The 16,259-nt window shown below is 38.3% G+C and overlaps 1 protein-coding gene across 1 annotated transcript in view; it reads left to right on the plus strand.

Moving 5' to 3' along the window:
- LOC104091000 (protein EARLY RESPONSIVE TO DEHYDRATION 15-like) overlaps positions 1-16,259 on the plus strand; it is a 132,036-nt gene that overhangs the window by 113,027 nt on the left and 2,750 nt on the right. The window lies entirely within an intron of this gene.

Raw genomic sequence — 16,259 nt, forward strand, 5'->3', positions numbered from 1 at the left:
TCCTCCTCCATCATCCTCATCTCAGCATCATCGAGATCAGAACCCATCTCGTAGCCATATTCGGCAACGCCTCTGCCTCTCCCGTCGGCCTATGAAAAAGCATTGTTAGCTGGCTGCAAGGTCGATGGCTCCTCCTGCCGCAAAATTTTAGAAGCCACAGCGGCCGGCCCTTCGGCTCCTATCTCCACAAAGGGAAGAGATATATCCTCAACGGTCTCCACCAATATCGGAACCTCAGACGTCATTTCAATGTCGTCTTCAACTATTATGGTCATCGTCTCGTGAATGACAAAGTCATCCATCATGGAAGCTACAGCCCGGGTAACCCCGTCACCAACATCCACCGACCTTCTCTTACGGGAAACCAAATTCCCGTCGTTCGGTGATGAATCCTCCTCCTCGTCCACAAGACGGAACAAAGGAGAAGCCGGAAGCTCCGTTGTCAAAATATTTGCAGGCGGAGAAGAAACTGATGTTGAGGCAGTGGTAGATGGGGCCGAAGATCAAGTGGACCTAGCCGCGGTCGAGGAGGGAATAAAAGCAGATGAACGAGTAGGCCTAGCCGTGGTCAGAGAGGGGATAGATGCTGAAGAGGAGGCAGCTTTCCTCTTACGGAATGCAGGAGGGGGAGCTCTCGGCCTCCTCGAAGATCCTAGGGCTGGAAAAGAAAGAATCGAAATAAAGTTATCACTATCATCAATAGCAAAATATAAGAAGTAGGAGACTAAGAGGCCAAAACAAAAACAGATAAACTCACCGGTCAAGGAAGGAGCCGGCCTGAACTACTTGAAAAAGCCCGGCCACTCGCGAATTCCCACGATATGAGGTGGAACCTGGCCAACCCAATTGGAAATGTCCCTGACCAAAGAAGGGGGCGTAGTCTTGGCTGCACAAGAAGAGAACAAGATTTCAAAACCTACGACTAAAATAGGCAAATCAAATGTTTTAACGAAGAAAGATTAGATGCTTACGAGTATAATTCCAAGTCTCGGGGATGTCGTCCATGTTGGCCACCACGTCTTCGGTAAAATATTGTGCCAAAACTGACGGTTCGCCTTGTCATCCATCTTTACCACCAGGCATTTGCCCACTCGATGGCAAAGGTTCAACATTGTCCCCTATAGAAACTAGGGGCGAAAAGATGCATCAGATGCCGGAGTGTGATCTCGACCCCGGCCAATTTCGCAAATTTAGTAAGCAGCCTGACGAGCTTGTAGATATATGGTGCGAGTTGAGCTAGGCAAATGCCATAGTAACGGCAAAATTCCTCTGCCAATGGGAGAAGGGAAAGTGCGTAGCCAACCTGGAAGGAGTATGCGAAGAATGCGCAATACCCGGGGCGGTAGATTTGTACCACATCCCGCCCTGCAGGGACCAAATCGATGCGATCGGGAATGTTGAATTTTGCCCCGAGCTCTGCTAGATCAGCCTCTTTCATCGCCGACTCAGAGGCCTCGGGCTCGTCTTCAGGTGCTTTGAGAAGTGAGACCAAAATTTCTCACCACGAGGAATTATTTCTTCCATCATAGGAAAGTTCTCATCTTCAATGGCAACAGAGATGCCATCAGCTTGAGGAGGCATAATCACCGCCAATGGGACAGCGTTATTTCCCTCATCGGAACTAGAGTACATATTAGCCATAGTTCAGACAAAAGAAAGGATATCCAAGTGAAGAAGGGTTACAAGCAAAAGGAGTCACTGGAAACAGGAAAGAAGAAACACAACAATGGAGTAAGGAGAAGGAAGCATAAGGATTCGATGTGAAAAACGCGTAAAGAACGAATGAATGCCCTCACATCTCTATTTATAAGAATTTGGGCGTCAAAACCTAGAAATTATACCATCATTACTCAGCACAGGAATTGAAACGGCAGTCCCAATGGACAGACGCACGGGAAACAATGCAAAGCATCAGGAAAATGTGCCATGATAACGTAACCCTAAAAGTTGCGGCTAACGAAAGGCCACATCACCAGCTCGTCTCAAACATAGCTACCTGACCCACTCGTCCAGTCTTCTCGACCACAACAAACAGAATACGCTCATCAAGGTCGTCTGAGGCCGACCCCAATAAGCGGAGGGACTAACTGTATAGGTCAAAATCTACCCCAGAATATTTAGGGCAAGGTAATATTGAGAAAAGAGTCAGTCGAGGTCGACCAGGAAACAACGAGACTCGTGGTCGAGGTGTCAACAATGGTCGAAGTCGAGCACCACAAAAAGGGCTGCAACAACTAGTTTTTAGAAGAGAATATCAAAGAGAATATTCTAGTAGATATTCTCTGCACTTGTACTATTAGGGTTTGTTAGGGATACATCCCATATAAATAGGAAAAAAGACAATGAATGAGGATATGGGACATCCATTTGATAAGAGGAGACTTTTGATATAAGATTCTCTCTCTTGTAAAGATATAAACATCACCTTTTCATCAAGATTCTTGTTCATATTATTTCATACTTTTTCATCAGATTCGAGAATAACTCGAACATTCTAGGATTTATCTGTCACTCATTATTGTCAGGAGGAACAATCATCTAGTTCATCCTTTATTTGATGAATTACTTCTCCTATTTAAATGTCATTTATTGTTATTTATTGCTAGTTATTTCTCCATTATTGCTCTTATTCTTAGGAATATTTAGTGCATGTTATCAATCCACCACCAGATCTATTTAATGTCAACCACATTTTCGGAACTCACATCTAGAGATATTATTATTAACTAAGTTTAACCCATCATTATATAAATACAATTGTTTAGCCGAAAGTTACGTTTTTGGTCAAACAAAGACAACAACCATTCCCTTAGCGACAGGGGCGGCTCTAAGGCTTTGGGCAGTGAGGTCGTTGCCTTAGGCCCCCAGAATTTGAAGGCCCCAAATTATTTATCATTATTATTATTATTATTATTATTATTATTATTATTATTATTATTATTATTATTATTATTATTATATATTATATACTATATAATTTATACGAACAATTAGTATAAAGAAATTTTTTACAGTATATTTGTTTGTTACTTGATTGAGTTTAATTTATACAATAAAATTTATAAATTATGATAATTTTCTTCCCTCATTAATTAGTATATTTGCTTCACTCTCCAATTTTAATTTTATTCTTTTTATATACAAAATTAAGTTATAAATATCGATAACATAATGAGTTTCTTTTACAATGTTCTCTGAAACTGTATGAACACAAATGCATTCATGCACCGATTTTCTTTTAGTATAATTCAACATATTTTATTAGGTTATTTATAATTTATTTTAGATATTCACCAATAAGTTCTACTTAATAGAATGAACTACAATTATCGCTTAAATTGATCAGAAGGAGTAAATATTTTTCACACCGTCAATGCTCAAAACTTAAGCTATTACGTTATGTACGTTTTTTTTTCTTCTTCTTGTTTCTAATGATAGCCAAATCAAAATTTTCATTTTAAGTTCTGTACCTCAACATCTGATAGTCCACCACTTTATTTTTTGTGCTCTTCTTCCTTTTTTGTTAAATTTATTTTTTTTGTCTTAAATAATTAATTTGTTATTTAAAAATAAATTTTGTTGTCAGTGTAAATATTTTATAAAATAAATTTAAGAGTATCTCAATATGGTTTCGTCTTAGGCCATGAGATCCATTGAGCTGCTCCTGTTTAGCGATGAGAGACACTTCAGCCTGAAAGAGAATAAGAGAACATGATTTGGGTAAGCTTATAAGTTGGTCAAATTAGCTTATAAATACTTTCTTTTTTTAATTGACTTATCTATGACATGTTTGGTACCAGCGAAAAGATATACGTTGGTCACCTGCACGTATGACTTTTCGGCTTATTAACATTTTTAGTTTGATAAATTATTTTACTATTTTATTCCTAATATCTTTTCAAAGTTTCAAAATACTCTTCTCAAAATGTAAGTCCTAACTTCCTTCCTATTCCGTTTTTATCTTTCATTCTTTTCCTTTTACATCATTTTATAATTTTTTTTGTGTAATTTTAAGGAGATACCAATCATTTTAATAGAGAAATTGCTTACATTACTTTTAACAAATTCATTAACCGTTTAATATCAGTTTTAGTACTCACCCAGAAACATAAGTGTTTATTTATAAAGTTAATTTCAGCACCAAATAGTGATTTTCAGCACTTTGCTTATCAGCTACTACCAAATTCCAACCAGCTAACCCAAACGCGCAATCCTCAATGCCCATCCAAATGTCTTTTCTTGCCTTTAATTCTAGAAATTTTTACCTTCCTATACTAGATATAAAACTTTATTACCCTCCCTAATCAAGTTTTAACTTAATTACATAACCATATACAATTTACTAATTATATACAAATTAGTTTTAAATGAGTATCCCTTTATATTAGGAATTGAATAAGGAATTTGTTATTTCCCATCCATGTTCTCTCCCTCTCATGCGCTCTCTCTGTCTTTGTCGCTCTCTGTCTCTCTATCTCACATTCTCTGTTCTTTCCCTAATTTTTCTTCCTCTGATGTTCTCTACTTTTTATCCTTTCATGTTGTATATATTTTTAATGGAGTTTATCAATGGATTTCAATTGTTTTACTATAGAGTTTTAATTTAGCAATTTTCTTCCATGTTGCACAATTGGTGTTCAAATTGAAATTGTCAATCAATAAATTTGAAGATGTTTGACTCTCCACCATTGACAGCCATTAAAAAGCTTTGAATTTGAATTTGAATTTGAATTTTCAAAAACCATTATTTGTTTGAATTGGGTGTTGTTGCAAATAATTAAAAATATTGTTTGAAATTTATATCTCAATTTTCAAGGTGTTTGGTGAAGATTAAACTTGATTTTGGCCGAATTTTATATTGAAGAAGAAGAAGAAGGAGCAGGAGAATATGTTAAAGTTATATATATTTTTATTTGAATGTTGTATGAAAGTTGAAAAATAATTGTATAATGTATGAATCGTTGTAAGGAATTTATATTTAAGTTATAAGTACTATCTTTTTACATAAAGTTGTTGATATGTATCAAAATTGTATTAAGAGAGAAAGTTTTGATTGGAATTTCAGAAAGTTAGAAGAACACACCACATACAAAATATATACAAATCATATACAAAAGACATATTGTATAAAATTTGTATGAAAATTGTATTTAAGTTGTATGATATTGTAGTTATATTTAACTGGATAAAAATAATGTATGGAAGTTGTAAATAAATTATAAATAATAGTAGAATGTATATAAATTGTAGGCAATACTTATTTAGGGCGGGTTATATATAAAATTATGACAATTATGGTAAATAAGTTTCAAATATTGTATAGGAAGGAAAAAATTCCTTAATTCTACATAACAAGACTGTTTCTTGAGCTAAGCCTAGAACTGGCCCAACTGATTCTTTGGACTTGGGTTTTTGGCCCATTTGCTAACTTGCGGATTGGTCCAGGATATTCTAATTTCTAATGGTTGAACAAACTATAGTCTTTTAGGTACAAGAGGACTTTTCTCCCCTTCAGAATCCAGAACTTAAATTCTTTTTTCCTTCACTTACCTAGAAAATATTGGGTTATACCAGTGCATTATATATTCTTAATATAACATGATTGTTTACCCAAAAAACGGATAGAGTTAAATTTATACGTAGTTCTAAGGATACGTAGTATGATTTGATATAAGGCGAGAAAATTAGATTAACGTAGAAATGAGCAATAAAACGATAGATACAACCTTCGCAAATTGAGCAAACCTTGAGCCTTATGAGATTGATTTCTCTTTAGCCAATAATAATGAAATTTGGAGAGACAAAGAGAAATAAATGAAAGCCAACAGTATATTGCTTATGAGTGTATTTCCCTCCCTATCAATAACTTAGTCTCTTCTATTTATAGGAGGAAATCTCCCATTTTTGGCATTATTCTATAGAAAAGCATGGGCCTTTTTTATTGTTGGCCACCTTCTCCATTAATACCGTGATTTATGCTATAATAATCAGCTAGTGGCAAAAGTTATGGATCCTTGTCGGCCGAGCTGGCGGAGCTTTCTCCGAAGCCATTAAGAACAAGACTGGCTATGCCTTCGACAAACTCGAAGGCAGGTCTGATGGTCTTGATGACTGGCTTCGATAGCACTTTTGATTCCGATCTCGGCCGATCATGTCGGATCTCTGAACTTCGATATCGGGATCGGTTTCACTCGTGACTTCGATTCTCATTCAATCGTTATTCCAGAAGCTTGGTCAAGCCTCGAGCTCGGTCGAGCATCGAACTCGGTTTTACCTGTATACAGATAGTCCCCTCGTTTTTTGGAGAGTAAATAACAAGAAATGATATGAGACCTCGATCTTTACTTTCAAATCTACTTTACTCTTATCTTCCAATCCCTCATCTTCTTCAAAGCTTGTATTTCCTGTTTCTTCGCCTAAGAGCTTGAGTGAATCTCAAAGTGAAGAAGACCCCGAGGGCAGAGATGCTGCTCCCGAAGATGAAGGTGATCAGGCCCTTGGGATTTTAAACAAGTTTGTATTTCTGTTGGGGCCGTTTCGGCCATTGTAAAGAACTGTCATCGGGTCGTGCGGCTCTTGTAAAAAGCTTTTGATGAATATATATATAATTTTTTCCCTTCCATGGCTTCTGAATCTGTTGTCTTTTTGTTGATTTATACAAAGGTCAAAGCGCCTTAGCATAAAATTATGAAGTTTCATTCGAAGGTCCAAGGTTGAGATGGTAAGGATTGATAGTAAGTACTGCCTTCGACCACTTCTGATCGGTAATCCTTGAGTGAATGTTCGAACTCGAATTAAGGTAGCCCTTACGCTTAATATGTAGTCCTAGATTCAGGATAATAATTTGATCTTGAATCGAGGCGGCCCTTGGGATTGATAGATAGTCTCCGGGTGAGAATGGTTGCTCGAACTCGAGTCAGGGTAGCCCTTAGGCTTTATAGTCGAGTGAGAATTTGCTCGAACTCGAAATAATAGTAGCCCTTAGGCTTAATGGTCGAGTGAGGACTTGCTCGAACTCGAAATAAGGTAGACCTTAGGCTAAATGGTCGAGTGAGGACTTGCTCGAACTCGAAATAAGGTAGCCATTAGGCTTTAAGGTCGAGTGAGGACTTGCACTAACTCGAGATAAGGTAGCCCATGGGCTTTGTAGTCGAGTGAGAATGAATTCTCGAGCTCGAAGTAATGGTAGCCCTTAGGCACGATAGATAGCCCCCGAGTGAGAATGGTTGCTCGAACTCGAGTCAGGGTAGCCCTTAGGCTTTATAGTCGAGTGAGGATTTGCTCGAACTCGAAATAAGAGTAGCCCTTGGGCTTAATGGTCGAGTGAGGACTTGCTCGAACTCGAAATAAGGTAGCCCTTAAGCTTAATGATCAAGTGAAGACTTGCTCGAACTCGAGATAAGGCAGCCCTTCAGCTTTAAGGTCGAGTGAGGACTTGCTCGAACTCGAAATAAGGTAGCCCTTAGGCTTTAAGGTCGAGTGAGGATTTGCTCGAACTCGAAATAAGGTAGCTCTTAGGCTTAATGGTCGAGTGAGGACTTGCTCGAACTCGAGATAAGGTAGCCCTTGGGCTTTGTGGTCGAGTGAGGACTTGCTCGAACTCGAAATAAGGTAGCCCTTAGGCTTTAAGGTCGAGTGAGGACTTGCTCGAACTCGAAATAAGGTAGACCTTGGTCTTTAAGGTCGAGTAAGGACTTGCTCGAACTCGAAATAAAGTAGCCCTTGGGCTTTGTAGTCGAGTGAGAATGATTTCTCAAACTCGAAGTAATGGTAGCCCTTGGGCTTGATAGATAGTCCCCGAGTGATAATGGTTGCTCGAACTCGAGTCAGGGTAGCCCTTAGGATTTATGGTCGAGTGAGGACTTGCTCGAACTCGAAATAAGGTAGCCCTTAGGATTTAAGGTCGAATGAGGATTTGCTCGAACTTGGAGTAATGTAGCCCTTAGGCTTAATGGTCGAGTGAGTGTTTGCTCGAACTCGAGGTAATGTATCCTTTAGGCTTAATTGTCGAGTGAGTGTTTGCTCGAACTCGAAGTAATGTAGCCCTTAGGCTTAATGGTCAAGTGAGTGTTTTCTCGAACTCGAAGTAATGTAGTCCTTAGGCTTAATATATCCATAGAAATCAGATGCAATAAATTCTTGGAGGGACCTCTTTTCATTATTGTGTGAAATAATCTTACATGTGTACATGTTTTATGCTTAAGGCTTGATCAATCTACGCGGGCACAGTTCATTTGACTGTTTGGCCCATACAATAATATTGTCTTCTCAAGGACCTTTTAGCGTAAATCTTTTTCTTTGTTGCATGCGTGATATCCGAGGGCGACGCCCCCCAGTATTCGAGGTTGGCCAGATAGAGAAGCCTCGGTTACTGATGACGTAACATTTAACACCGAACCGCTATTCTAAGTTACCTACAATTGTTAGTTTTGAAGTATCAAAAAGAGAAACGAATGGGGATTGTACCTCAACAGTAGTATCACTTTTTAGGTGAGTTACGTTCCAAGTCTCGGTGCTTCTTTAGGCCTGATGGGCCTGTCAAAGTCGTTTTTGGTCATGACCCCTGATTATTTTGACCTTGATCATTTCTTCTTTCGTTTCTCACATGGTTCCGACCGGGTTCGCTGCTCCTCCGATCTTCATTATATGGCTGATATCGATCCCTGCTTGACCCTGGCCTGCGATCGGTGTCTCTCTTGGTTCTTTTGAGGTTCCTGGATGGATAAATAGACTCCGAAGGGACTCCGAATTGACCATCTTCGCCTCTGATTTTCGATTGATACCGATTGTGCACATCGGCCCATATAGTAGCAGGGTATTTTATTAAGTTTTGCTTCAATTGTTGTGAAGCCATCAAGCTTCATTTGTTCAGTCCTTGAGTGAAAGCTTGTACAGCCCAATCGTCCGTGACCGGTGGTAGATCCATTTGTTCGTTTTGGAAATGAGATACGAACTCTCTTAGCATCTCGTTATCTTTTTGCCTTACCTTGAAAAGGTCCGACTTCCTGGTCTAGACCTTCATGGCTCCGGCATGTGCTTTTACGAAAAAATCTGCAAGTATAGCGAAAGAATCGATAGAGTTAGGCGGTAAGTTATGATACCATATCATTGCTCCCTTTGACAAGGTTTCACCAAATTTTTTCAATAATACAGATTCGATCTCGTCATCTTCTAGATCGTTCCCTTTGATGGCACATGAGTAAGAGGTGACGTGTTCGTTGGGGTCGGTCGTTCCGTTGTATTTAGGAATTTCGGGCATGCGGAACTTCTTGGGGATCGATTTTGGAGCCACGCTCAGGGAGAAAGACTTGTGCATGAACTTTTTGGAATCCACGCCCTTCAATATCGGCGGTGCCCCCGGGATCTGATCAACCCTAGAGTTATAAGTTTCCACATTTTGGTCATTTGCTTCGATCTTCCTTTCTCCTGATTCTTTTCGTTTTCTCAGTTCCTCGAGCATCTTAATAATTTCGGGATTAGTCCCCGATTCTTGTTCATTCGATATCACTATAGCTGGCCCTGTTTTGTGGGTGACTTCTTGGGGTGGACTGGGCTCGAGCCTGGTTGGTGCGTGGGTTTGGCTTTACAATTGGGCTATTGCTGCTTGTTGAGCTTGCAACATTTCGAAAATCATACGCAAGCTTATTCTGTTTTCCTCAGCATTTTGGGTATTTCGAGCTGCAGATCGAGTTCCACCTTGAATGTTATTTTCAGGGTCGGAACGTTGGTTTGCCTCAATGGTCACATGTGAATTAACGTCTATTGGCTCTTCGACCCGAGCTCCAACGAGATTGACAAGTGGTCTTTCGCCCCCGGGCGTTAAGTTGTTATTTTCATCTTGAAGGCCAGTTTCGTTGTCGATAGGTAGGGCCATTAATTGAGAATTCGTTATTTTTCAGCCTGAAATCAAAGACATTTCCAAGAGTAAGTGTAAAATAGTGTGTTTCATAGAGATTCGTACCAAATAACCACTATTATCCTTAGCCCCACGGTGGGCGCCAAACTGTTTACCAAAAAATGAATAGAGTTAAATTTATACGTAGTTCTAAAGATACGTATTATGATTTGATACAAAGGTGAAAAAATTAGATTAACGTAAAAATGAGCAATAAAAAGATAGATACAACCTTCGCAAATTGAGCAAACCTTGAGCCTTATGAGATTGATTTCTCTTTAGCCAATAATAATGAAATTTGGAGAGACAAAGAGAAATGAATGAAAGCTAACAATATATTGCTTATGAGTGTATTGTCCTCCCTATCAATAACTTAGTCTCTTCTATTTATAGGGGGAAATCTCCCATTTTTGGCATTATTCTATAGAAAAGCATGGGCCTTTCTGACCGTTGGCCACCTTCTCCACTAATACCGTGATTTATGCTATAATAATCAGCTAGTGGCAAAAGTTATGGACCCTTGTCGGCCGAGCTGGCGGAGCTTTCTCCGAGGCCATTAAGAACGGGACCTGTTTCGCCTTCGACAAACTCGAAGGCAGGTTTGATGGTCTTGATGACCGGCTTCGATAGCACTTTTGATTCCGATCTTAGCTGATCATGTCGGATCTCTGAGCTTCGATATCGGGATCGGTTTCACTCGTGACTTCGATTCTCATTCAATCGTCGTTCCAGTAGCTTGGTCAAGCCTCGAGCTCGATTTTACCCGTATATAGTGATATTATCTGTTTTGGATAAACTCGCACAGATCATATAAATGAGAAGCAAATGTTCCTTCTTTATTTTATTTTAATTTTTTTTTTTTGTGCTGTCATCGTTGAAGCTAAAATGAGATCTTTTGCTCATTGCTTTTTCCAAAAAAAAAAAAAAACTGTCCATGTTTCTGATCGGAATAACACATCGGTTGTGTTGATAGAATAATAGGATTTGAATAAGTAGTATTATGAATGTATGATCTTGACAATATGTACTATCAAGACAATATACTTTTTATTTCTGGTCCGATATTCCGTACTCGTTTTGAACCACGATTAATTTAAATTTGAGTTGCATAACCACTAAAGAAGAAGTGTTTCCTAAGATAATTTTTTTTGTTGCTTTCCTAAGATAAGACATTTAATTAAGGATAAATGGAATCTTGTGCCATCACTACATTTAAGGCACTATTCTTGCTCAAGATTCCTAACATGTGATCATACTAAGCCTTTAGTTTCTTGATCTTTTTTCAATACAACAATTTCTTTGTAGGCGTTTGGACATAAGAATTGTAAAATTCGAAAAAATGATGAAAATAATTTTCACGTGAAAATAGTATTTGAAATTTAAAATTGTGTTTGGATATAAATTTTGGTTTGAGTTGCTTTTTAAGTTTTGTGAGTGATTTGAGTGAAAAAATTTTGAAAAATAATTTTTTACAGTTTTTTAAATTTTCGAAAATTTTCAAAATATATTTTCAAGTGAAAATTAGAAACTTTATGAACAAACGTTGATTTCGAAAAAAAGCAAAATCTTTTTGGAAAAATCTTCAACCAAATTTTATGTCCAAACGGGCCCTTAATTGTGCTATTTTTTAAAAGATAAAAAGATAGCATGTACGGCCTCATGCTTTTCTTTATAATTTTCAATAATGGAACAACCTATATTATAATTATAATTATAAATGGAACCAACAAACTAGTCATTCCTTTTGGAATTCCTGTGAATGGATTTGGCTGGTATTTTATGCCGACCTACTCAGCCATGTGCACGACGCGAATTATAAGGGATTGAGTTGAGCAGTGGGTCCCATTGAACCATTCATTTGAATACATCATCATAACTACTCCAACCATTTTCCAGCGTTTGATCAAAACAATCTCATCTATCAGCCGTTGATCATAAAACAATATGGCTACACAATTATGAAAAAGCTCAATCACATTAACATGTCCAAGAAAATGGTCCCCACAAGCGGTTCATTATCAAGTCAATTATGAACACCTGTACACGCTTTTTTATCACTTTACCGGCTGCTTTTTTGTCTGCTGCCTCTAGCCGGTATATACACCGTCACCGGCATATGAAAAAACCGGGTCCAATTGTGAACCGGTGCTTGTCATGAAATGCGGTATGGTATTCCAAATTGTAACGTGACAGGTCTAATTGGAGCGTGATACGGAATAAAAAAGAGAATTAATCCAAATAGCCGCTCATCACCTTATGAATTGTTTAAGAATGATAGTGGGATAAATTATTAGTAAATAATAGTAATTGGATGAACTAATTTTATGGTTAAAAGATGTAGAGATTCATGCCTACTAGGTGTTTGATAAAATGTCTAAATGGCCTAAATTATGAAATTTGTTATTAATATTGGTCTCATTGGATGTTATTTATTGTAGATTGAAGTTGCTTAGTTAGTGATCGTTGTAGTATCATTAAGGGACGAATTTGAGATATGTTGGCTAAACTACTCGTTTAGAAATAAATTCTATGATATTCCCGTAAGTTTTAAGTATGGTTGACTCAAGTTCCTTATTCTCATGTTCCGAGTTGTTCCCAATAAATTTGATTGTTTCGCCCAGATAAACTAAAAATAGCCGGTGAATGTATAATATATGCATAATTTATGTATTACATGAGTATAATTGTATATAATCAATATATAATCTGTGTATATGGCTAGAAAAAGTAAACAATTAATATGACCGGCTATTTGTGTAAAAATCCCAATAAAAAATTCACTGATCTGAACTAAGAGCCTGTTTGGATTGGATTAAATAAAGTGGCTTTTCAGCAGAAATAACTTTTAAGTCAAAAACCAATAAATTGGGGTTGCTCAACTTATTGCTTTTGACTCATTTAAAACAGTTTTAAACTTATTTTAAATACTTTTAACTTTGACAAATACTGAAAAAAAAATCTAAAAAGAGCTTAAAAACTAATTTGACTAGCTTGCCAATCCAAACACCCTCTAATTTGGGATAGAGGTTTAATTATTCAAACTCAAGATATTACAATTTAAATCAGGATGTTTTTAACTGAATAAGTTTTTTTAAAATAAGTTATTTGATTATTTTATTGGGGTAATATTCTGATAAAATAAGGCGTGCTTAAGAATATTTATAATGTACTACTACATTACCAATAAGGACATGCAACAAATGCTTAAGACGAGAATCCTTACCTTAAATAAATTGACATGAGGTTTTCTTGCTCTTTAATCTTTATTTTTATTTGTTCCCTTGTCATGTTGGAGATCTTATGTTAATCTTCTTTGTCTTCTTCTGTTACAGTCTAATAAATTTTTATTTAGATAAACCCCTATCAATTATGCTGAATTAAGCATTTTCATCAGTTTCTTGATATATTTTGAGATAAATACCAAATCTTTTCAGTTTATTTGATAGTCTTGATTTGAGATTAGTAAACAAATAACGTCAAACAATTTATCATTACTATACCACTAGTTATACACAAAATTTGTCACGATATATAAAAATATGACTCTTCTAGTAAAAGAAATTTAAAATATGTAACAAGAAAATGTTGAGATGTGCACAATTTCAAGAGTCTAAGATTATATTGGGCTTATTCTTCCTTCTAAACTGTCCATTATTCTCATTGTGAAGTTTAATGAATGATATTTTCGTAAATTGAATAAATTAGTATCATTTTCTTCACAATTTTTCTCGATTTTATTTCGATGAATTAATCTTTTATGTATAAGGAAAGAGTTCCTAAATATTTTTATAATTTGAGATTTTAGCTTTCTTAGATAGATATTTCGTTGTTACACTGTTTAATTAATATCAGCCTAAAAATTATTTGGGTAGGAGATAAGGCGCGGCATGTGGACAAGTTCAAACTATGGTATTCTATGAGGGTAGGGGCAGGAACGAGATAGATATCTTGGTTGATCAAGACCTCCGTGAACTAGTGGTGGAGGTTAGGAGGGTGAATGACAAGTTGATATCTATTAAACTAGTTGCTGGAGGTTTTACTTTGAACATAATCAATGCGTACGTACCCAAGCAGACTTGGATGAGGAAGTCAAGAGGAGTTTTTGGGAGGATTTGGATTAGATGGTGCGTGGTATCCCGCATACCGACAAGCTTTTCATAGGAGGAGATTTCAACGGCCACATTGGAGCGACGTCTAGGGGATATGATGATGTGCATGGTGGCTTTGGTTTTAGAGATAGAAACGGAGGAGGAACGTCTCTGTTGGACTTTGCTAGAGCATTTGATTTGGTGATAGCAAACTCGAGTTTCCCAAAGAAGAGAGAGCACTTGGTCACCTTCCGGAGTTCGGTGGCCGAGACTCAAATTGATTATTTACTCTGCAGGAAGTTCGATAAAGGTCTTTGCACGGATTGCAAGGTCATCCCCACTGAGTACCTCTTGGCCCTTCATAAGCTCCTGGTCATGGACCTTGAGATTACGAGGAAGAGCGCGACGTATAACTAACATAGGATCAAGTGAGGAGCCTTGACAGAATCTAAAGTGTAGGAGTTCAGGGTCAAGCTGTTGACTATGGGGGCTTGGAGGAGTAGTGGGGATGCAAGCTCTATGTGGACTACGATAGCACAGTGCATTAGAAAAGCAGCGAGAGAGGTATTAGAGGTCTCAAAGAGTTATTCTGGTGGTCACAAGGGAGACTGGTAGTGGAATGGAGAGGTGCAAGGAAACGTAAAAACCAAGAAAGCAACGTATCTGAAGCTAGTGGAAAGTGTAGATGAGGAAGAGAAGATGGCGAATAGGGAGAATTATAAGTTGGCTAAGAAAGAGGCAAAGCTAGCAGTTACGACGGACAAGACTGCAGCTTTTAGTCATTTGTATGAGGAACTCGAGGGCCAAGGTGGGGATAAAATATTTTTCAGGTTAGCCAAGGCACGAGAAAGAAAGGCGCGTGACTTGAACCAAGTAAAATGCATCAAGGACGAAGAAGGTAGAGTTTTGTTGGATGAGGGACTTATTCGTCGGAGATGGTAGACCTACTTCCATAGTCTCTTGAACGAGGAGGGGTACATGAGCATTGTACTCGGTGATTTGGAACTCTCTGGGAGTTGTTGTGACTTTGGGTATTATAAGCGGATTAGAGTTGATGAAGTTGATGGGGGCTATGCATAAGATGAGCAGGAGCAAAGCGACCGGGCCTGATGAAATTCCGGTGGAGTTTTGGAAGAGTGCGTGCAAGGCAGGAGGCTTGGAGTGGCTCATTAGGTTATTTAATGTCATTTTTAGAAAGAAGAAGATGCCCGAAGAGTGGAGGTGGAGCACGATGGTTCATGTATACATGAACAAGGGTGATATCCAAAATTGCAATAACTATCAGGGTATCAAGCTGCTTAGCCATACTATGAAAGTTTGGGAGAGAGTGGTAGAGCTGAGGGTGAAGAGGAGTGTGTCTATCGCCGAGACCAATTTGGGTATGCCGGGGCGTTCGACTACATAAACCATCCACCTTGTTAGGAGATTGATGGAGCAGTATAGGGAGAGAAAGAAGGACTTGCATATGGTGTTCATCGACTAAGAAAAAACATATGATAAATTTTCGAGGGAGGTTTTGTGGAGATGTTTGGAGGCCAGAGGTGTACATGTTGCCTACGTTAGGTTGATTAAGGACATGTATGATGGAGTAAAAACTTGAGTGAGGACTGTGGGTAGTGACTCAGATCATTTTCCAATTATGATGGGGTTATATCAGAGGTCGGTACTCAACCCTTTATTATTTGCTCTGGTGATGGACGTACTGACGCACCACATCTAAGGGGAAGTTCCGCGGTGCATGCTATTTGTAGATGATATTTTATTGATTGACGAGACGCAAGATGATGTGAATGCGCAATTAGAGGTATGGAGGCAGACCATGGAACCTAAAGGTTTCAAGTTGAGCAGGACCAAGACAGAATACTTGGAGTGTATGTTCAGTGGCGAGACTCAAGGAGGGGAAAGTGAGGTGAGGCTAGACTCACAGGTCATCCCTAGGAGAGGAAGTTTAAAGTACCTTGGGTCTATTATTCAGGGGCATGAGGAGATTGATGAAGATGTCACACATTGTATTGGGGTGGGATAGATGAAATAGAGACTCGCGTCCGGTGTTTTGTGTGATAAGAAGGTGCCACCGAAACTTAAGGGTAAGTTCTACAGAGTGATGGTCAGACCTACGATATTGTATGGGGCTGAGTGTTAGCCAGTCAAGATCGCTCATGTCCAGAAGATGAAGATAGCAGAGATAATGATGTTGAGACGGATGTGCGGGCATACCAGATTAGACAGGATCAAAAATGAGGTTATTCGCGACAAGGTGGGTGTGGCCCCTATTG

This window comes from Nicotiana tomentosiformis, chromosome 2 (assembly GCF_000390325.3).
Source record: "Nicotiana tomentosiformis chromosome 2, ASM39032v3, whole genome shotgun sequence".
NCBI classification, from domain to species: domain Eukaryota; kingdom Viridiplantae; phylum Streptophyta; class Magnoliopsida; order Solanales; family Solanaceae; genus Nicotiana; species Nicotiana tomentosiformis.